General features: G+C 34.7%; 2 long non-coding RNA genes across 2 annotated transcripts; one reads left to right on the top strand and one right to left on the bottom strand.

Moving 5' to 3' along the window:
* The first annotated feature begins 9422 nt into the window (after positions 1–9422).
* On the top strand, positions 9423–9778 carry LOC142225756 (uncharacterized). The gene is made up of 2 exons (XR_012719404.1): positions 9423–9492; positions 9557–9778. It is a non-coding gene; the product is annotated as an uncharacterized LOC142225756 (long non-coding RNA).
* Positions 9779–10019: 241 nt separating this feature from the next.
* Positions 10020–10401, bottom strand: LOC142225755 (uncharacterized). Its single transcript, XR_012719403.1, has 2 exons — positions 10278–10401; positions 10020–10215 (listed from the first exon to the last, which is right to left on the bottom strand). It is a non-coding gene; the product is annotated as an uncharacterized LOC142225755 (long non-coding RNA).
* Between the last annotated feature and the right edge of the window lie 13340 nt (positions 10402–23741).

Genomic DNA, 23741 nt, shown 5'->3' with positions numbered 1-23741 from the left:
GGATTGGTCATCACTATTCCGAATAACCTTTATAATTTTAACATCGTCAGCATACATGAGAGTGTAACCATATTTAATGGCTGATGGAAGGTCATTTATAAATAAGCAGAACAATAGAGGGCCAAGATGACTGCCTTGTGGAACACCAGAAGGCACATGTATTGATTTTGAAATAATGTTATCAAATACTACAAATTGTGTACGATTCTTTAGATAACTTTCAAACCAGGATACCATTAATTCACTGAAGCCCATGCGATGCAGTTTGTACAGTAAAAGTGAATGGTTTACTTTGTCAAACGCCTTACTAAAATCAGTATAAATGACATCAGTCTGTAAACGATCTCTAAAGCCTTCATTAACCATTGTAGTAAATTCCAAGATATTTGTTATGGTCGAACAAGATTTACGGAAGCCGTGTTGTTTAGGCGATAGAAGAGAGGAGACTTGATGATTCAAAATATCAGAAATAATTTTCTCCAACAGTTTTGGAATAGCACTTAATTTAGCAATGCCTCTATAATTCGTAATATCTGACTTGCTTCCATTTTTAAATAGCGGAATGATAAATGAATTCTTCCACAACGTAGGAAAGTGACCTGTGCGAAAAGATTCATTCACAGAAATGAAAGAGCAGTCGAAAGAGAATGAGCACAATATTTGAGGATGTTACTGGGAATCCCATCAGGGCCCGGGCGATATGAACATTTTATCTTTTCCATATAACTCATCACAATATCAGGAGAAATAAATGGAGTAGTGAATGTCGAATATTCCTGTATCTTATATGGGTACGCATCAGATTGCTTGAAATCCTTATGGCAGTAAGTTGTTGCAAAGAACTTTGAAAACAAATTACATATAGATTCATTATCATCCCCTTCAACAGCACCATAGTGAAGGGTTCTTGGATACACATTTGATTGACGTTTATAATTAACAAATCTGTAAAATGACTTTGGATTAAGCTTCAGTTCATTTTTAATTTTCGATAAATAATTGTTATAGGATTGTTTATTCCACAGGTTGTATTCTGAACGAGCAATTGAGTAGTTTGCATAGTCAGTCACAGATCCAGATTTTTTATACTTTTTATAAAGTTTATTCTTTCTATTCTTCAAGTTACGTAATTTACTGTCATTCCAAGGTGGACCAGTGTGAGAAGTTATTCGAATTAATGGAACAGATTGGGCTATGAATGAATTCAAAGTTTCATCAAGATTTCTCGCTGGTAAGATTTTATTCCAATCCACATTTAATAGTAATGAGTTCAGTTTTTCGTAATCAGTTCTATTAAAAGAGAATATTTTATCAGTTTTCAATACGAGTTTTTTTTGCATAGATCTCGAAAAAGACATATTTATATCCATACAGACAGTGGGATGATGAACATCTTCAGGATTTACAACGGCATTGACGCGTGATAAAAACACATCTTTTAGTTCATTTGTAAAAAATAAATCAAGTAATTTATTATTCGAATTTTGTATGTTGCTAATTTGAAAAAGACCATCTTTTAACAAGTTTTCAACAAATTCAGATTGATATCCATTTCTTAGTATTGGTACGGAGTAATTCATTTCCTCACAATATTTCCATGTAATAGATGGAATGTTAAAATCACCAGACAAAACAATCAAATCAGAGGATCTCGCAGTAGATAGGACCGATTGGATAGCAGTCAAATGAGCATTATAAACATCGTTACAAGAACCAGGAGGAATATAGGAGCAAGTCACAAACAATGAATTATGGCCGCACCTTATTTTCACTCCTATATATTCAATTTGAAGTTCATTTGGAATATCAATCTGAGATCAAATCAAAATCCCTCGAAATATCATCGAGTCTGGCTCTACAGTTTTTAAAAAAGGTAAAAAACTCGCCATCAATATGTTTGCACTTTTCACAGCATGATAGTAATTAATTTTTGATTTGGTGAATCAGTGTTATTAGCCTTGGGAGCGTTTGTGATATTAGCCAAGAGAGAATTTTTCATGGATCTTTTAGGTGTTTCCTTTTCCATGGTGATATGTGTGGTTGTGTAAAGGAACGAGTGATAATTGTCTACTATGTTTTTAGGCGGTAGTATTAAAACCAGTGTGTCTCAAAGTATTTAAACCAGTGTGTCTCAAACTTTGTGGATGAGTATAGACAACAAGTAGTTATAGGTAGGTTGTGATAGATTATTTAGTATACTTTTAGGCTGTGGTATTTAGGCAGTGTCTCTCAAACTTTATGGATGAATGTTGACAATAAGTCAAATATATGTAAACTGTGTTGCATACTGTTAGGGTGTAATATATATGACTGATTTTATAGCAGCGGTAAATTCACAAGTTTTTTGGATTTTATGTTGATTTGAATTTAACGGTTCTAATTGATGTGTTTAGTAAGCACAAAAATAGCTTTATTTATATTGATATTGTTGACGTTTGTTACTCTCAAAGCACTCTCTGCATTTGATGTTTTGATTATGTTTTCATGCACTCTATCCGTGTTTGGAAATTAATAGATATTTTTATTTATAAAATATAATGGTTTTTAATATATTCACTGATTGTTCTATGATTTCAGCTAAGACACAGTCACAATATTTATGAGATATCACTTTTCTATATTCAATTTAATGTTTATATTCGTCAAAAAATATTTATTTATAGGAGCTTCAATAAAACACGTCTGCACAGTAGAAGATACTTTAATGATTTGATGCCAGCGCTTGTACTACTGTTTAGTTAAAAATTTCTAAAACTATTCAAAATTTTCTAAAATTAATCAAAAGATTTCTTCCTGGTGGGTTCACTGTGTGGTAGAAACTTTATATATTTCATCTTCTTGATGAATATGTGTATTACATCGTCAGTTTAATTTACATCTGTAATTTGTTATTTAGTGAATTCATATTGCTGGAATTTTATTTTAAATCTCAGGCCGGCACGTTCTTGATAGTTTTTTTTTGGAAAAAATTCTGCAAACTTTTGAACGGATGAAGATATCAACATAATTCTCTTTCCGTGAAAGCTGAGGTGTTTTCCTCTAATCCTACGTTCGCACTAGACACGAAATCCTCATAAACGAGGATTTTGGCCGAAATCCTCCTAGATCTCAGTAGATTTGCAATAGGAAAATATCAGCTGGCTCGTAGAGGATTTCAACAAAATCTCTTTCAAAATCCCCTGTACTGCCTTGTACAATGGTTTTAGTACTAAAAATGCGATTTTTGCAACCCTGCCCTATATTTCCTTGTATATGAATGTGTGTGTGCGTGTACACATACGGGTTTGTGTTTGTACACTGAAAAAACAGTGAACCAACCAGGAAGAAAAATTTCGGTTAATTTTAGAAAATTTTGAATATTTTGAGAAAATTTTAACTAAACAATATAACAAACGCTGGCATCACGCCGATGTCATAAAAATAAGTAAATATTTTTCGACAAATTCAAGAAAATTTATTAGACATAATTAAGTTTTTTCACTTGTTAAAGAAAATTTTGTAGTTTGAAGGAAAAAATTGGTGTTCAAAACTGCAAGAATGTCTTTAGTGACATACGAAGTTCATGATGAACGCATTTGTAGTAAAATTTACAAATTTAAAGAAATATTGAACTATTTTGTGGAAGACACGAATTTAGTTAATCTTTATCCTTCATTTGTGTATATTTTTTTCCTGGGTTTTAGTTAATTTAACTAACGTACACAAAAAATTATTAGAGTAGAGGAAACTTTCTCCAAACATAATAATTCCATGAACTAAAATAAAGTTAAATTGGCTTTAGTGAAATAGAGAGTTCACTTTTTTTTTGAGTGTATTGATATATTTACAAACAGCTGTTAAATCCTCAAATCTACGAAATGTCGTTATTTTGCCAGTCCGAACACTTGAGATTTGTAAAGATTTGGACCGATTTCGATGATGTTTTCTTTGCTGGATAGAACTTGTAAAGCTCTACAATGGGCTACAATTTGTTTTTTTTTTTGCAAAATTTTGACAAAGTGGGCTCAGTATTTTGAACCTAGAAGTTCCGTAATTTTTCTTCTTAACTGCATTCCCTACAAAATTTTACGAATTTTAGAAGAAAAAATTGTGTACCTATGTGCTTTAAATTAAATGTTGTAAAGTGCACAAATTAGAATCTAAAAAAAAAAAACAATTTTTACCACATTTTTTTTTGTATAGATTTCTCTCTAAATAAGGATATGTTTTAAGCTTCTACCGGACATTTTTTTATTATTATGTCTATAGATACATATTATCCTTACAGACTATCATATAAATACATATATACATATAATTATGACAAATAATTAGGATGAGTTTAAATGAATAATAATTTTACTCTTTACATTTTCTCTACTCTCGCAAAAATCAATAAGGTGATAGAAATGATGTTAAAATCAAGACAAGCCAATACATTTCGAATGGTACTCGTCTAAACAGAGCCAGCACGAAATTCTAGGTTCATTAATTTTATCAATTTTACAATTCGGGTTCAAGCAGCTCATGTTAGAATCACTCGTTGATCAACTTTGAAAAGTTGCGAAAAAAATAGCACAAGTTTAAACTATATGTGTCACCCTGTTGTTATAGGTAACACTTAAATCGATGACAGTTATTGCAGTATTGATAGTCGTTATCGATCGATGTTTGACAGAACAAACAACAATTCGTGTCGTGCCGGTTGTGTACAATTAATTTCCCACACGATTGTGGACAAGTGATGTCGTACGAAACAATTAAACTCTAAACAAAACATAGGCAATCAGAAATAAGTCTGTGTGTTATAAAGAGAATTTATGTTTTTTTTTTTTGGTCAAGTAGTATATGAGTTCTTCTCCTCCCAAAATCGAAAATTTTTCAAACCGAATAAACTTTGTTTTCAAAAATTCTCATTTGACAAAGCACCGATTGCTAAGCCGATCTCTTTTCCAAAGAGCCCCATGTGTCCACTAACAAACTGTAAAAGGATTCAACATCCTACCAGTAAAAAGCTGAGAAATATTCAAATTACAAACAAATAACGATTTTTTAACATATGCCCCCTCTTTGGGGATTTTTGATAGCAATTTTGGGAATTGTTTCTCTGAAAAAATCAGTAAATCTGATAATGATATCATAATTAGTTCAAAAGTTATTAAGGTTTCAACTCATATTTTTAATTCCCAAAAAATCTGAATTTTTGAAAAAAAAAATTCCTCACCCGAAAAATTTTAAATGTTCGTAGTTTTTTTTTTCAATTACATAAGAATAAAGTTCTCTCAATTACACCAAAAACTTGCACTAAACATCACTAACTCGGGTAAAAACATGCATTTCCGTAAATGTACCTTTATATTGGGGGTACGGTGGTCATGTAAGTGTAAATCGAACAATAGATATATATGGGTGCTATCTAAACCTGAACCGATTTCCACCAAACTTTGCACACTTGACTTAAGAAGATTTTTACAAGAATTTCCAGAATTTTAGTTCATTTTTCGTATCTTCAACGAAAATTAACTACTCGAAAGGGAATTTTACAAATTTTAAGTAGCAATCGTTTAGTCTATGGCCTACAAAATACGATGTAAATTTCCTTAAAAATTTTCTTAACTGGTAGTTAAAAATTCGTTTGTCATACTATAAAACAACTTGTAAAGTACTTTCTAAACAATAAGTGCAATTTACTATACGATTTTTTATGAGAAAATATTTTTTACGAAAAATGAACTTGAAAGCGGATATAAATTTCTTACTGACAATTCCTATAGTTAATAATAGTTGGTAGAATATTTTTCAATGTAATATTTTTTGTTCACATGTAATTAAATTTATGGAAATTTTTGTCAAAAATGGGTTGAACATTTCATGAAGGTTTTGTTAATTTTAAGTTAAACTTTTCATCGTTATTAAACTGATGTGCCTTTACGAATATTGTTCTTAGAGTAAATTGTCAGCAGATGCGATTAACTACAGAGTAGTACAGAGATCTTTCTTGGCAAAGTGGAATGTGATTAATGTAAAGATGATGTTACTTGGATTTTGTTTGAGAGAGAGCATTTATAGAGAGCAATGCAATAATGTGAAATGGTAACGAGTGCTGGTATGTTGTGTATATCTGAGCGTGGGGTTGTTTTTATTTTTGTTCTTTCTGTGGTTTGTGTGTGTGTTTGTCGCGGATGGTTTATTTGGCTGGATGACGTGTTGTTTTCAATGAAGGCACATGTGTTTTTGTTGCATGCTTCAGTTGTATAGTTGGCTGTTGTATCTTTTTAGCAGGTATGCAACAAGGGAATATAAAGTTATCGAATATTTTGGTATTTTGAGATTTACTAGAATTTGCTTATTAAACCTTTTAAGTGAGTTATTGATACTTTAGCGATGATGATCGGAAGCTTAGAAAAAAGTCATTAAGAATGTTCAATATTTAAGAAAAATGCTGAAATGGAAAGTATATTGTAATTGTTTTATAGAAATCTAATTTAATATTATTCCGTGTAAAAAATAAATATTCAATTTCAGAGTAATCCGAGATGAATTTGGAAAGTTTTTTGCTACACATCAACTTATAGTTTAATGGTAAATTGGTAAGTATTCTTTTTAAAAATGTGACTCTCTTTTAAAGAGATGTTTTATTCGTATTGTTATTAGTTAATTATCTTTTTTGGAAACCAGTTTTCTTGTAAAAAATCAGCATACAATTTAATAGAGAATTGGTAAGTTTCCTTTTAACAATTTGGCGTTCTTTAAACTAAAACATTAAACTTGTTATGACCTTTATATCACCAAAAACACAGTTTTTAATACCTTATTTTATTATTTCTTTAATGAAATTTTTTGGAAACCAATTTAATATTTTTAATGTAAAAAATAAATCTTCAATTTCAGAATTGCCCCAGAACAATTGGAATATTTTTATTACCCCTCTGCTAATAATTTAATAGTGAACTGGTAAGGTTTCTTTAAATTTATTTTAACCAGAATATTTAGTTTTTTATTTTATTATATATTTAATAAGAATTTTTTGGAACCCAATTTAATGTTTTTATTTAACTAGAATATTTATTTTATTTTGTCCTTCACATCAACAACACAGTTTTTTGAGTTAAAATAGCTTATTTCATTATTTCTATAATTATTTCAGGTACAAATTTATAAGATACGTTTACCAAAGAAAAGTTGAATTCGTTATACCATTTTATAAAATGCTCCCAAATATGGTACCTAAAAAGCTAATATGGTTAATTTTTTTATTTCATGGTGTGAATTTTTACAACTTTCGTTACTCCTTCCATTTTTTTCAGCAAGTTGTGTGAAAAATATACTTACAATAAAGAACTAAGGATAAGTCAAAATGTTCAAACGACGAGTTAAATTCAACTACTGTCTTGTTCCACGTGGCCATAATTTTTATTGACAAAAACCATTGTATTAAGAACTTTCTTCATAAGTTTATATATAAAGTACGTTTGCTTACTTTTAATGTATAAAAATTTTCATAATAGTATAGCGGTTTGTTTTTCCTTTAAATGTTTAATTTCTTTGTGTTTTGGAAAGATTTATTTAAAAATAGTTTATTCGTCGATATCTTAAAGAGAATGTTAACGAAATTTTAAAACCCCGATAGTTTCACAAAAATAGTAAAGTTAACCAAATAATACAGGGTTTTTAATTTGGTAGGGCATACATATCTTATGGTAGTGTAAAATTGAACTAAAATACAATGACATACATGAACTAAAATTTAACAGAATTTTAAACTAGACAAGTAGAAAAAATCGTAAGGGCTAAATCATGGTCAATATTAGCTCCGTTCGAGAACCCGATAATTATTGATAATTATTACAAATTTTTACTGGAAGTCGTTCGTTTACACCAAAACGCCAACAAAAGAGAGCCGGAGAGAGACTACATTTGACAGTTATGAGATAGAGAAATTGCAAGTTTTTGCTAGAGATTTTTCCCCCAGTAAAATCTTGCAAACCATAGCATAGTTTGCCAGCTGGTTTATGATAACAAACAAAGTACCAATACAATGTACATGTTCGGCAACTACGATTGGAAGTTAAATATACAGGATTCGTTTTTTGTTTTCAATGTTTTAGCAGCTGAAATTTTCAATGTGCAAATAGTTACTGGATACCGTTCGTGTACTTTTCAGCAATTTTAAGCAAAGAGTGTAAAATACACTCTTATTCTCTTGCTAGTTTTTACTGGATATTTTTTACTGGAAAAGTACGCGAACAGACCTATTACTACAGTTTAGTTCATTTTGCAATGGAAAAGGGTTCAGTGTACTTTTTAGAGTACTAACTAGACTCCCCGCACAAAATATCAAGCAAATCTAAGCCAAACCTTGGCTTCTGGGGCCATATAAAATACTGAAAAAATCCGGTGTTACAAAAAAAATCGCTTTTCTAACATATTGTTATGGTTTTATATTGAGGCGTATTTAATTACACGATAATTAAAACACAGTTCTTTTCAAATAACGACAATCTACAATTTATTTGTTTAACTGGTTGGTTTCACTTATTTACTCTACGATGTATACTGTATAAGCTTTAGCTTACGACTGACTTGACTGCTCTCTCCGCTAAGGGTTTATATACCGAGATATGACGATTTCGAATGTTCTCGCTAATTGGCCTACAACCTTCTAGATTAATCTACTACTATCTGGTACGCACATATTTATCGGCTTATGTTCATTGTCTTGGCTATCTAGGACATTCTATGGGGCGTTATTGTACAGGTGATATGGCACACATACTTTTAGGCTTATTCTCATCTTGGCTAGTGCATTCTACCATCTGGTAGATGTCGTGCAGGCATAACGGATTATGGTAATATTACCGATAATTATAACAGTAAAACAAAAGGCGTTACTTTTACAATGCACGATTGGAAAACTAGAAACACAAAAGATGTTTAGGAAAGTACTAGAAGTTTGTAAGTTTTATATTAAAACTTTGGCTTTCTTTTAACTAGAATATTTATTTTATTATGTCCTTCACATCAAGAACAACACAGTTTTATGAGTTAATTTAGCATACTTCATTATTTCTCTAATTGTTTCAGGTACAAATTTTATGAGATACGTTTACCTAAGAAAAGTTGAATTCTTTACACCATTTTATAAAATGCCCCCAAATATGGTGGTAAGTTACAAGCTAATATAAAGAATTAAAAACTTAGTATATTTTATTACATGGTGTTAATTTTTAACAACTTTCTCTATTCCTTCCATTTCTTTCAGCAAGATATGTGAAAAATATAACTACACTCATAGAAAAAAGTCTGTTGTTAATAGCAAACGCTTTTGCTAGTGTTTATTGGATAATTATTGCTAGAAAAGTACGCGAACAGACCTAATGTTGGTTTTGACAAATGTCAACGTCGATATGTAAAACGCCAAAGCCGTCAAAGCATCACTTAAACGAAAAAACGAGACAAGCCGGGAAAATAGAAAAATAATTTTGTGTTGTTCGGTAAGTACTGTGTTATTTGGTAAGTATTGCATTGTATAATATTGTATTCCTTTTAAAGACCTTTTGTTTTTAATAATTTTTAGATTGGAAAATTGCTATTATACATTGATATATGGGAGCAACCGTCATACAATGGTTCAAGCCCGCATTGCATACAATCCTAGTTTCGAGTACACACACCCAGAAAAAAGTGACCCCTTCTTTAAGTTAAAATGAACTCATTGTGAAGAAAGTTGAACTTCGTATAGCGCCAAAGACATTTTTATTTGTTTGAACGATGTGATTTTCGTAGAAATTAGGAATAATGCATTCCATATATTAGTTAACATTTTCCTATATTTATATACCACTATACTACAGAATGAAACAATTTAACTAATTTGAATTCATATATGGAATGATTTTATTGAAATTTTTTCATTCATTTCGACAAATCTTACACATTTGTGGTAAAACTTTTACTTCATAATTAGAACTGCTTACCTTCGTTTTTAAATACAATTTTATTTATTTCTATAAGCAATTTTATCTTCAATAAAAGACATGTTTTATTAATATATTGAATATATTTATTAAGAATCAACAGCATCGAATATCTTTGAAATATTAGTTTATTATTCCACTATTTCCAATTTCCGTGTGATATTATCAACTGTAAAACGCACTTTTTCTTCTTCTTGTACTTTTCACTTTTAATAAGTTGCTGCCTAACGATTTTGCCCTCCTTTTACAATTTCAATACCTACAAATATAAAAAATCATAAAACTTTTTTGTTGCAAAAGGTTAGCGTCACTGAATATTACCTGATAATTGAAGATTCCAAAATGAAGACAAATGAAAGGGTTGTTATTCTGCTGGTGTTTTCTTTCTTTATACACTATCACGAACATTGATAGATTTATTTAAAAAAACGAAAATTTTTCTCACTAATTTAAAATAACAAATATTTTATATATTTTATTTGTTTTTTATTATATTATTTTACCATATTATTTTTTAACATTCTCTCCGAAACAACGCGATTCCAACTAAAAAAACAACCGACGCGCAAATATATCGATGGATATGACAGGTATCGATTACAGGTAGACAATAGAAAAAATTTCCTATATTCTAACAAGTGTGTTTCCTTAAGTTTTGAAAGGATTGCATACTTCTTAGTACGAATGAACTAAAATATTTTTCTATACCAAGTGTTGTTCGTATGTATGAAAAACTTTCTATTATAAAGGAAGTCGCAATTATGATTTTATAAGAAATTTTACTAATTTTGAGGAAACTTGGTTTTAGTTCGGTTTTTGTTTATTTTTACGAATGCTTTGTTATCGGTGAATAAAATTTTCTTTTTCAGTAGTAAATTCTTATACCCACCGAAGAAAATAGTATGAGTAAAATTCCATGCCTTATTCTAGTTAAAGGTAAGTACTATGTTCGCTTTTCGAGTTGAAATTTTCGCGGTTACTTTAATAAAACAGTTCAATATGAAGCAGATAAATTAATTCAAGTGATGCGCAGTTTCTTGTTCCCCTAGATTTCGGCAAGACTTTACAGGAATATTTTGGTTTTAATTTATAATTTTGATTATTTCAGGAAAAGTAATCGCGAAAATAAAGTGATTTTCAACTCGAAAACCGAACATAGTACCCACCTTAATGAACTATTCCTAACTGCTTACAGTTTAGGATTTTTTTACTGAAACGAGTAAATTTTATTATTTTTCACAAAAATTTACCTTAATGGAAATAAAATGGATAAACTATATTGATGAACATTTTTTCTTTTAGTTTCGAAGGCACTTTTTTCTGGATGCACTATAAAGTTTTGCACACGCACAGGAAAAACATGTTTGGACATGGTTGCCGCATCCAGGAATCGCTTTGCTTAGCCGACAACGTGCTTGGGTCGACTGATCCTAATTTCTTTAAGATAAACAAAGCATTTCTGCGTTCTTTGAATCTCTTTCGTGAGGGATTACCTCCTTTTGATATAGATATATAAAGGGTGATTCTTTTGAGGTTAGGATTTTCATGCATTAGTATTTGACAGATCACGTGGGATTTCAGACATGGTGTCAAAGAGAAAGATGCTCAGTATGCTTTGACATTTCATCATGAATAGACTTACTAACGAGCAACGCTTGCAAATCATTGAATTTTATTACCAAAATCAGTGTTCGGTTCGAAATGTGTTTCGCGCTTTACGTCCGATTTATGGTCTACATAATCGACCAAGTGAGCAAACAATTAATGCGATTGTGACCAAGTTTCGCACTCAGTTTACTTTATTGGACATTAAACCAACCACACGAATGCGTACAGTGCGTACAGAAGAGAATATTGCGTCTGTTTCTGAGAGTGTTGCTGAAGACCGTGAAATGTCGATTCGTCGCCGTTCGCAGCAATTGGGTTTGTGTTATTCGACCACATGGAAGATTTTACGCAAAGATCTTGGTGTAAAACCGTATAAAATACAGCTCGTGCAAGAACTGAAGCCGAACGATCTGCCACAACGTCGAATTTTCAGTGAATGGGCCCTAGAAAAGTTGGCAGAAAATCCGCTTTTTTATCGACAAATTTTGTTCAGCGATGAGGCTCATTTCTGGTTGAATGGCTACGTAAATAAGCAAAATTGCCGCATTTGGAGTGAAGAGCAACCAGAAGCCGTTCAAGAACTGCCCATGCATCCCGAAAAATGCACTGTTTGGTGTGGTTTGTACGCTGGTGGAATCATTGTACCGTATTTTTTCAAAGATGCTGTTGGACGCAACGTTACGGTGAATGGCGATCGCTATCGTTCGATGCTAACAAACTTTTTGTTGCCAAAAATGGAAGAACTGAACTTGGTTGACATGTGGTTTCAACAAGATGGCGCTACATGCCACACAGCTCGCGATTCTATGGCCATTTTGAGGGAAAACTTCGGAGAACAATTCATCTCAAGAAATGGACCGGTAAGTTGGCCACCAAGATCATGCGATTTGACGCCTTTAGACTATTTTTTGTGGGGCTACGTCAAGTCTAAAGTCTACAGAAATAAGCCAGCAACTATTCCAGCTTTGGAAGACAACATTTCAGAAGAAATTCGGGCTATTCCGGCCGAAATGCTCGAAAAAGTTGCCCAAAATTGGACTTTCCGAATGGACCACCTAAGACGCAGCCGCGGTCAACATTTAAATGAAATTATCTTCAAAAAGTAAATGTCATGGACCAATCTAACGTTTCAAATAAAGAACCGATGAGATTTTGCAAATTTTATGCGTTTTTTAAAAAAAAAAGTTATCAAGCTCTTAACAAATCACCCTTTATAAATATATATATATATATATATATATATATATATATATATATATATATATATATATATATATATATATATATATATATATATATATATATATATATATATATATATATATATATATATATATATATATATATATATATATATATATATATATATATATATATATATATATATATATATATATATATATATATATATATATATATATATATATATATATATATATATAATGTTTAGGTTATAAAACTTTCCTCAATGCATATTTAAGAACCAAAAGTAGTTTTTGATATAGTTTTGTACTGTAATATACTTACAAGCTCCTAAATACGACCAGCAAACATTTTGTTTGCTGTTATGCCTCAATTCGATAAATATTCAGAGTTTTGGTCAAATACTTTAGATATTCATAAAATATTGTTTTAATTATGTTAAGACAATATAAGTCAGTTGACATTTTTATTTGTTTCAGCCAAAATAAAACATGTTTTGTTGTAATCGAGCTTAAAAAATAGCAGGAAATGTTTGCTTTTTCAGCAAACATTTACTGCTGTACCTTTTTCAGCAGACTTTCTGCTGTTTTAGCAGACTTTTCTTCTGTCCCTACTAACAAATTTCTTTGGGGGTACCTTCAATAAATGTAGATTGTGTTCCATGTTTAAAATACCGCAAAACACAAACGCAGGTAATTCCAAATGCATTCCTTTACCACAGGGCCATTTGTTGTTGCACACTTTATTTTTTTTCGACCCTTTTGTTAGACTTGTTATTGTATTCAAAATATTTATGCACACATTTCGAACGCAGCAGATAGAATGTTTCCAATCATGTTTTTCAATTTACGCGAAAAACAAAATCCAACCGTTCGTTACTAGTTACTTCCACAGACTGATCTCTCCATCACGTGTTGTTGAAAAATACACATTATCTTGTTCTCTTTTTGCTCTTTCTCTCCATCGCTCAAAACTATTGAATTTCAATCACAAGGGTGATTGAATCAATCACATGTTTAATTGTGAACGGAAAAATTTTCAATCAAGTTTGTAATTGAAAAGTATTTCCGAACTGATTAACAAATTGATTGAATCAATAATTATTTTAATTGGAAACGTAACAAATATCAATCATTTTTTAATTGGTTTTTATTCGGATTTGATTAAATAATTAATTGAATCAATTAACATATTATCCGTTTTGAAATTCAATTAAGTGATTAATTGAAAAATTTTCGGTGATAATTTTTTGTGTGTACCCACCTTTAGCAAAAAATCAGCGGCCAAATCATCAACTGTCTAATAGAGACCTTGTTTTAATTTATTGGCAATGTTTTCAATGTCCATGGGCTTCTTAATGACGTCGTAGTAATCAAGGTAATCTGCTTTAAGGTGAGTATTAAGTTCGAGTTTAGCCGCTAAAATCGCTAAAGTGAAAACTAAATCAGTAAGAAAAATGCATGAAATTATACGTATTTGTTGCAAATTTTATTATAACTTGATGGGGAAAAGCCCAAAGCAAATTTTCACAAAGTTTGTATTCCTTAAAATGGATCATTAAAGAAAAGTAATCGTGAAAAAATGACGTTTTTAGCGGCTAAACTTGAACTTAATACCCACCTTTAGAGGGTAATTTTGTGAAAATCAACAATAGTTGATGTTTACCCCTAAGTTCCCTGCATTTCAAAGTTCAATTTCATCCTCATCGCTACCACAGACTCGTAAGTGACACTGCAACAATCGCCAACTGTGATGGGAGGAAGCGAATGAAAAAGTATGAAATGTACATGAAATTTACATGAAAGTATTTTGCCATCGCTTTTGTTACAAGGGCCATTTTATATTTTGTGAAACACCAAGCGCAGCTAGCTTCTTATAATTTATTTAAATAAAATCGATATTGAAGTGCTGAAAACATAGTTATTTCGCTTAAAATTGTAAAAAAGGTATATTGGTGAACAATTTTTGACTTTCCAAATGGAATAAAGTGATTATTTTTTAGATATTTTACAGACACGCTGCCTCCACCGAGAATAAAAACACTGGCTAATAGACGCTGCAACTTGTAAATCAACATCATTCTATTATTAATGAAAAAAATTATGTTAAATGTGTTGTGATACTGGTAAAAATGTTATATTTAAAGGAATTTAGAAATGTTTAATCAAATTAATAAACATCTAAACAATCGTGTTTTACTTGACCACAATGATTCTTTTACAAATATCTTAAAATGCACTTTTTCTGATTTTTGAAGGGGCTCTTATTGGCGTCGTTCTAAATTTATTTAAAAAAGGCGCCTAATAATTGCACTCATGCGATACTCTTTTGTAGTAACTTGGCGTGGAACAACTTCTCAATAGTGACGGCGCTTCTCCGACGAGTTTTGGATGTCGTATACGACTATTTTCGACGTGGTGGGGATTCTCAGAAGCGCCGTCAAATTCAAAAAATGTTGGCAGGGTTCCTGATAGTCTCGAATCGATAATAAAATTGCCATAACTTTTTACTATTGGTACTCAGTTGTATTTAAATCAATGGGTTTCTGTATAATATCATAATAATCTGGATAGAATTTTCGTGGTGGTTTTTTCTATGAACAAATCAATTGGTTTACTTGTACCCAAGGAGGAATCCAAGAGATATTTGTGCAGAGCCAATACTTTCTTCTTTAGAGGGGCTGTAATTGTCACACGTTGAGGTTTTGGTGTACTAACCACTGTGTTGTTCAAGAGTGATGCATTGAGACGGGGGCACCCTTTCTTTTTCGGGGTTAGTTCTTTGGATGCGAAAACACTTTGGTCACCATCGGTCTCGTCTTTATCGCCCTCCTCGTCTTCTTCATCATCCTCCATTTCACTGGTATCTTGATCGGGTGTATCCCCTACCAATTTAGTTTTCATTTAATTTAGTATTCAATAAATTAACCAAAAAATTGATGTTTGTTTTGGTTTAGCATTTAGGAAGATGGGAAATTGGCTGCTGAGAACATCAAACCATTGACGGCGCTATGTCACTACTTGTCGTTTACGTGTGTGGTTCAACACATTCAAATGCAAATAAAAAGAAATTAAGATTTGGAAATATCTTGGAACAAACGGGAAAATATAATTTTTAATTTATTGCTCAAATTTTAACGTTGTTCAATTCAAAAAATTAAGTTTGTCATTAAGAAAAATGCAAATAAAAGAAATTACAAACATGTATGGGCACTAGCTCTGTTCGAGAACCCGATAATTTTTGATAATTATTACAAATTTTTACTGGAAGTCGTTCGTTTACACCACAACGCCAGCAAAAGAGAGCCGGAGAGAGACCACATTTGACAGTTAGGAGATAGAGAAATTGCAAGTTTTTGCTAGAGATTTTTTCCCAGTAAAATCTTGCAAACCATAGCATAACATACGTTGCCATCTGGTTATTGATAACAAACAAAGTACCAATACAATGTACATGTTCGGCAACTACGATTGGAAGTTAAATATACAGGATTCGTTTTTTGTTTTCAATGTTTTAGCAGCTGAAATTTTCAATGTGCAAATAGTTACTGGATACCGTTCGTGTACTTTTCAGCAATTTTAAGCAAAGAGTGTAAAATACACTCTTACTCTTGCTAGTTTTTACTGGATATTTTTTACTGGAAAAGTACGCGAACAGACCTAATGATAGATGTTCCGGATAGAACACCAGTGCAACGATTCCCATACAAATTTTGCGTCCAGTGCTAAAAGAAAACAACCCTAATGTTAATTTTTAGTTTGCCTCACATGGAACACTGTTTGAGAATTATTGAGTGGCGTTGAATATAAATTTGAACATTACAGTTGAGAAATTGTTGCTACATCCAGAAAATAAATTCGTTGCCTCAACCGAATTATTTGCCAACCGAAAGCTGGTGGTTCCATCAACTATCAATGATATCTGTCAGCACAACTAACATTTGGCAACTGTAACTGCATGGTAGTATGTTGGACCAACTTTGCATTGGCTGTCTCAATCTCATATTAATTGTTTGGTTTACTGGTGCAACCGCCCTCTATGTTTTTTTATTACCTTAACCAATTGTTAGATATACTTAACAAATTCCAATATTAAATTAAAAGCGCGATTTATATTGAGATCCTATTTATTTGTTACAAGATTTACAATCATAATAAATTATTAAAATAAATATAAAACAAGATTAGGTGCGAACAACAAACCTATATATAAGATCAATTTACAGAGGGATGAAATAATGTTTTTAAGGATATTTTTTGTGCACCAAAATACAAAACCTAATTCAATATATACTTACCAGAGATTTCCCCCCGAAGCCTCTGGATATAAATACAGATTGACTTAGAACCGCCGTTGACTCGTTCTAGAATTTTATGTGCTTAATACAATAAAAAAATTCGCTTGCCGTAAAAAGTATTTGTGTTTGTTGGTTAGGTTAGGTTAGGTTAGGTTAAAGTGGCAGCCCGATTAAGATTCAGGCTCACTTAGACTATTCAGTCCATTGTGATACCACATTAACTAAAATTACCTATTACATATGGGCACTTCTAGTTTTAACCGTTGAACCTTCTCGATTATTTTCTTCTGTTGAACCAACCAGATTGATCCAAAAACGTTAGCAGACTGCTTAAGTTAACGTTTTCCACGTCCGCCAGTAAACTGAAGCTATATGCCCCTAAAATTTGCTTACGCCTTACACAAAATGCAGGACACTCACACAGAGGTGTTTTTTTGATTCCTTTTCCTCCGCATCATGACAGCTCATACAATAGTCATTATACTTCGCACCAATAGTTTTTGCAAAATCGCCTATCAGGCAGCGACCCGTTATAGCAGATATCAGGAGTGATATCTGGCGTCTCGAGAACGCTAGCATATCTAGTGTGCGGTTTAAGTTTAAATGGGGCCATGTTTGCTTGGTGTCGTTACAACCCTTACAATTCTCCCATCGAACATTTGCCATCATGACAGCCTTCTCATGCAGTAAGAGCTGGCAGGTAGCTAGGGGCATACCAGTTCCCCTGGAATATGTAAGACAGTTCCTAGCCTTGCTAGCTCCCCGGTATGTTCCTATGGCCAGGCACCCATATTAGGTGAATATTGTGCTGCTCACCCATCTCATTGAGAGATTTGCGGCAGTCGATGGCTGTTTTCCCCAAAGTATAATCCACTACGTTAGGCACATCTGGCATTATTTTGAGGACCGGACTGTGACCGTAACTTTTTTCCGACCACAGCGATAGCTCGCGCAACCGCACAGCCATTGTTACAGCTGACTGTTTGGCCAAAATGTCTAAAGGCAATAGATGCAGTATGACATTAAGGGAGTTTGTTCCTGTCTTGTTGAATGCACTTGAGATACACAAGCACGCCATACGCTGCACTTTGTCTAAACTTGTCGGCTGGTGAAGTGCCGGCCACCAGACACCATATAGCATTATAGGTCTAACCACTGCCGTGTATAGCCAATGTACAATTTTTGGTTTTAGTCCCCACTTTTTCCCTATTGCCTTTTTGCACTAGTATAAAGCTACCGTTGCTTTCCTCGCCCTTTCTTCAATATTAAGCTTAAAGTTCAGCTTCCTTTCCAAAATAACGCCAAGGTATTTTGCACACTCCCTAAAGGGAATTTCAATACCCCCTAAGGAAATGGGTCTAACCGTGGGAGTTTTGCGATCTTTGCAGTACATGACTAGTTCTGTCTTTGCTGGATTTACACCAAGACCATTATCTTTCGCCCATTTCTCAGTCATCCGGAGAGCTCTCTGTATAATATATCTGATTGTGGATGGGAATTTTCCCCTGACTGTTAGCGCCACATCATCTGCGTATGCCACCACTTTTATCCTTTCTTTTTCTAGGTTGTTTATAGCAACATTCCAAAGAAGAGGTGATAGAACTCGTCCTTGTATGTTTGCTTGTCCTAGTGTGGCTGAAATACGTCTCTTCATTAGAAGTTCGTCTAATAGCCTAAGTATACATGGATCAACATTCGGAGTTGTCAGTCCATTTAATATCGAGCTCGGATGGACATTATTGAATGCCCCTTCGATGTCTAGAAACGCCACGATTGTGTATTCTTTGACAGATAGTGAGCTTTCAATAAAGCTGACTAGTTCATGTAATGCGGTCTCAGTAGACCTGCCCTTCGAGTATGCATGTTGTCGTTTCGAAACTTGAATCGACGCTAGTTCTAAGATAAATATCTATCATCCTCTCCAGAGTCTTAAGTACGAATGATGATAAGCTGATTGGTCGGAAATCCTTCGCATTCGAGTGAGAGGCTTTTCCCGCTTTAGGTATGGAAACGACTTTTGATTCCCTCCACTTTCGTGGAATATATGCTAAGTTGATACATCCTATATATATCGCCGCCAACCAGGGGATAATTCTGTCAGCCACCGCTTGTAACTCCGCCGGAGTAATTCCATCAGGTCCGGGGTATTTGAATGGTCCAAAGCTATTTAACGCCCATTTTATTCTAGATTCTGATACAATTTCCTCGATAGGAAACGACCGCTGAGCCACTGTGGCACCGCCAGTGCATGGTTCAACCGACTGATTTCTGGGAAAATGTGTGTCCAATAGTACCTCCAGCATCTCCCCACTGAACGTTGTCCAATTGTCCTCCGATGTTTTAATGAAACCTGGAGCGGAGCTCGTGGATGCTAGCACCTTCCGTAGTGTGGAAGCCTCGGACGTATTCTCAATGCTGCTGCAGTAATCATTCCAAGAGTTATGCAGTGCCTTTCTCAGTTCTCGCTTGTATCCTCCCAGATTCTTCTTATAAGCGTCTATTAGCGACTCTCCCCTTGCATTAGTATCACTACTTCCCCATGTAATATGATGCGCATTCGCATCGCATCCCATAATGAGTTTCGTCTTTATTTTCAGTGACTCCTCAACTAAGGTCTTAACGGCACATGGAGGCATCTCCCTGTCATGTCCCATATATACCGAAGATACCCAATATTTGCATTTGGCTATTTCTAAATTGGCAACGACAGTGTCTGCATTGCACATTGAAGGAAGCAGAAACAAGTTAATCTCTTTTTTAGCAATTATACAGGCTCGAATTACATCATTACCAGTATACTGCAATAGTTTGAACCCCGGAATACTTAATTCACATATTTTGTTTCTATAAACATATGGTTCTTGAATAAGAACTATGTCTATGTCCCCTTTCATCAGGAGAACTTTTAAGGCAGCACATGCAGCCTTACAATGATGAAGATTTATCTGGAGGATCCGTAGGACCATCGAGATTTTCAACAACCGTCACATCAGCCGCTTCAATCGAGTCATCAAGAATGTCCTCTTTAGAGATCTCGGTGACTCTCGCAATAACCATAGGTTAAACTTTGGTGAGTTCTGAGGCAGTAGAAGCCTCCTCACGCATACGGTATCTATCCATGTCTTCAACTTTGGTATCTCCCTCGACTTCGCACGAGGATCCGCTTATTTCTGATTCAGACAGAGGCTTGTCCATTTCTGAATCCTTTAGCTGATCGTTTTTATACACCTTCATTTGGATATAATGAAAGTTATAACATACACGGCCCTGAGACTTTGCTAGATGTGGCAAAGACTGAGTGTTAAATGTAAACACTGCATGACTGAGAGTATCATAAACCGTCGAACTGAACGGACGTGTTTTTAGCGGAGTATTTCATCGTAATAAGTACTTATTACGAATTTCACGTGTGGTGGAAATAATAAACCACCATGCAGCGAAATTCAAAGTCATCCACTGGGTTGCTAACTTCAGGGCCCAGTGGACGGGTAACGACTGAAGTTATAAATTTGGGCATCGACCAAGAGTCAGGCCCAATTAGTCGACCTGTAGACGGGTCGACTGGCGGTGACACTTTGGCAAGTCGAACCTTTTCTAAGGTGACGACATCAAAAGGAGGCAATCCCTCTCGAAAGAGATTCAAGGAACGAAGAAATGCTTTGTTTATCCTAAAGAAATTAGGATCAGTCGACCCAAGCACGTTGTCGGCTAAGCAAAGCGATTCCTTAAAATGGGCTCAATAAGTTCTTGAAGCTGGAAAAAGGGAACGATCACCGGATGAGCTGCCATCCTCTAAACGGGATCAAAGATCGTTTGCCTCAGTTGCTTGTGATGGCTATTATTAATAAAGGAGCATTGGACGGTATGATTCCAAGGCAAAAATGGGGGGAAATTGAGAACGCGATGTCTGGTGTCTACTCAGAGGTGCGAAAAAAGTTTCCCGGACCAAGTCCTCGACGGCAAGATGCTGGATGGTATCAAGGACGATATAAGTTAATAGCTTTTGCAGACCAGAGGTCTATGGATTGCTTTAAAGCTGCATTGATGCTAATTGGTGAAGTTTGGGAAGGAGCCGCTTTGGAGTTAGTCGATAAAAAAGACATACCGGCTAAACCTAGAGCACATGCATGGATACCGGCAAACCCTCCTGATCCTGAGTCAATACTAGAGAGACTAAAAGAATGTAACCCAGATCTTCCAACCGCCGATTGGAAGGTTGGTCGTTTGGATGAGGTGGATGGACCAAGACGACATGCGGTGTTTATATTAAACATAGAGTCGCTGCCACATCTAGCCCAGACCCAAGGACGCGTAAGTTATGGCTTTCATGATATCCATATGAAGGTATACAAAAGCGATCAGCCAAAGGATTCCGAAACGGACAAGCCTCCGGTAGAGTCAGCAGTGGAAAAATCTCCTAGCGAAGCCGAAGGAGACATAAAACCTGCAGACTATGGCGAAAATCATATGCGGGAAGTTTCTACAGGCTCAAGCCTCACCAAAACTGAACGCGGATTGTTGCGAGAGTCACCGAGATCTGTGAAGAGGAAGCCCTTGATGACTCAATTGAAGCGGCTGATGTGACGGTGGTTGAAAATTTGGATGGTTCTACGGTTCCTCCAGATAAATCTTCACCATTGTAAGGCCGCTTGTGCTGCCTTAAAAGTTCTCCTGATGAAAGGAGACATAGATATAGTTCTTATTCAAGAACCATACATATATAAGAACAAGATCTGTGAATTAAGCACTCCGGGTTTCAAACTTTTGCATAATACCGGTAAAGATATAAATCGAGCATGTATAATTGCTAAAAACGAACTAAACTTGTTTCTGCTTCCTTCATTGAGCAATGCAGACACTGTCGTAGCCAGTCTAGAGATATCCACATGCAAATATTGGGTATCTTCGGTCTACATGGGACATGATAGGGAGATGCCACCCTGTGCCGTTAAGACCTTAGTTAAGACTAAAAACAAAGACAAAACTCATTATGGGATGCGATGCAAATGCACATCATAGTATTTGGGGAAGTAGTGATACTAATGCAAGGGGAGAGTCGCTAATAGAGTTTATTTTGCGTACTAACCTGGTAGTTTGCAATAAGGGAGATGCACCAACCTTCGTCACCAGGAAGAGACAAGAGGTTTTGGACGTAACGTTGACCTCTCCGGAACTGAATGATAAGATATCTGAGTGGCAAGTTTTGAGGGAACATAGCTTCTCAGATCATCGCTACATCAGTTTCAGATTGGCTGTTCGTACTTCAAAGACCATATTTCCGCCAAATGTTAGGAAAGCTGATTGGAATAGGTATAGGGAATCGTTCAATTCGATGATACCGGAAATGCCGGAGACAAATATGAGCACTGTGCAAGATATCGAACACGCAGTGGAGCGGATTACTAAGGCCTTCAACATTTCACTGAAAGCTGCTTGCCCTAGAGGAAAGCCAAGGGGAAAAAATCGGCCGCCATGGTGGACTACGGAGTTAAGTAATATGAGGAAATCCTGCAGGAAGCTCTTTAACAAAGCAAAGTCCACAAGAGCTCCGGAGGATTGGGACACTTACAAGATGAATCTGAGAGAATATAAACGAGAACTGAGAAGGTCTCAACAAAACTCTTGGGATGATTACTGTAGCAGTATTGAGAATACGTCAGAGGCTTCCAGACTACGGAAGGTACTAGCATCCACTAACACCGCTCCAGGTTTCATTAAAACATCGGAGGGAAATTGGACAACGTCCAGTGAGGAGACGTTGGAGGTACTTTTGGACACACACTTCCCTGGAAATCAGACGGTTGAACCATGTTCCGGCGGTGCAACAGAGGCTCAGCGATCATTTCCTATCGAGGAAATTGTGTCGGAATCTAGAATAAAATGGGCTTTAAATAGCTTTGGACCATTCAAATCCCCCGGACCTGATGGAATTACTCCGGCGGAGTTACAGGCAGTGGCTGAAAGAGTTATCCCCTGGTTGACGGTGATATATAAACGATGTGTAAACTTAGCATATATTCCAGAAAAGTGGAGGGAAACAAAAGTCGTCTTCATACCTAAAGCAGGAAAAGCCTCTCACTCGAGTGCGAAGGATTTCCGACCAATCAGCTTATCCTCATTCCTACTTAAGACCCTGGAGAGGATGATAGACATGTATCTTAGAACTAGCGTGGATTCAAGTTTGCTCTCGAAACGACAGCATGCATACTCGAAGGGCAGGTCTACTGAGACCGCATTGCATGAACTAGTCAGCTTTATTGAAAGCTCACTATCTGCCAAAGAATACACAATCGTCGAAGGGGCGTTCAATAATGTCCATCCGAGCTCGATATTAAATGGACTGACAACTCTGAATGTTGATCCAGGTATACTTAGGCTGTTAGACGAACTTCTAATAAAGAGACGTATTTCAGCCACTCTAGGGCAAGCAAACATACAAAGGTATGTGAACAGAGGCACTCCCCAAGGAGGAGTTCTATCACCTCTTCTTTGGAATGTTGCTATAAACAACCTTCTGGTTTCCCTAGAAAAAGAAAGGATAAAAGTGGTGGCATACGCAGATGATGTGGCGCTAGCAGTCAGGGGAAAATTCCCATCCACAATCAGAGATATTATACAGAGAGCTCTCCGGATGACTGAGAAATGGGCGAAAGATAATGGTCTTGGTGTAAATCCAG

The sequence above is a fragment of the Haematobia irritans genome, chromosome 2 (genome assembly GCF_050003625.1).
Source record: "Haematobia irritans isolate KBUSLIRL chromosome 2, ASM5000362v1, whole genome shotgun sequence".
NCBI lineage: Eukaryota > Metazoa > Arthropoda > Insecta > Diptera > Muscidae > Haematobia > Haematobia irritans.
This window is presented reverse-complemented; position numbering and strand designations above follow the sequence as displayed.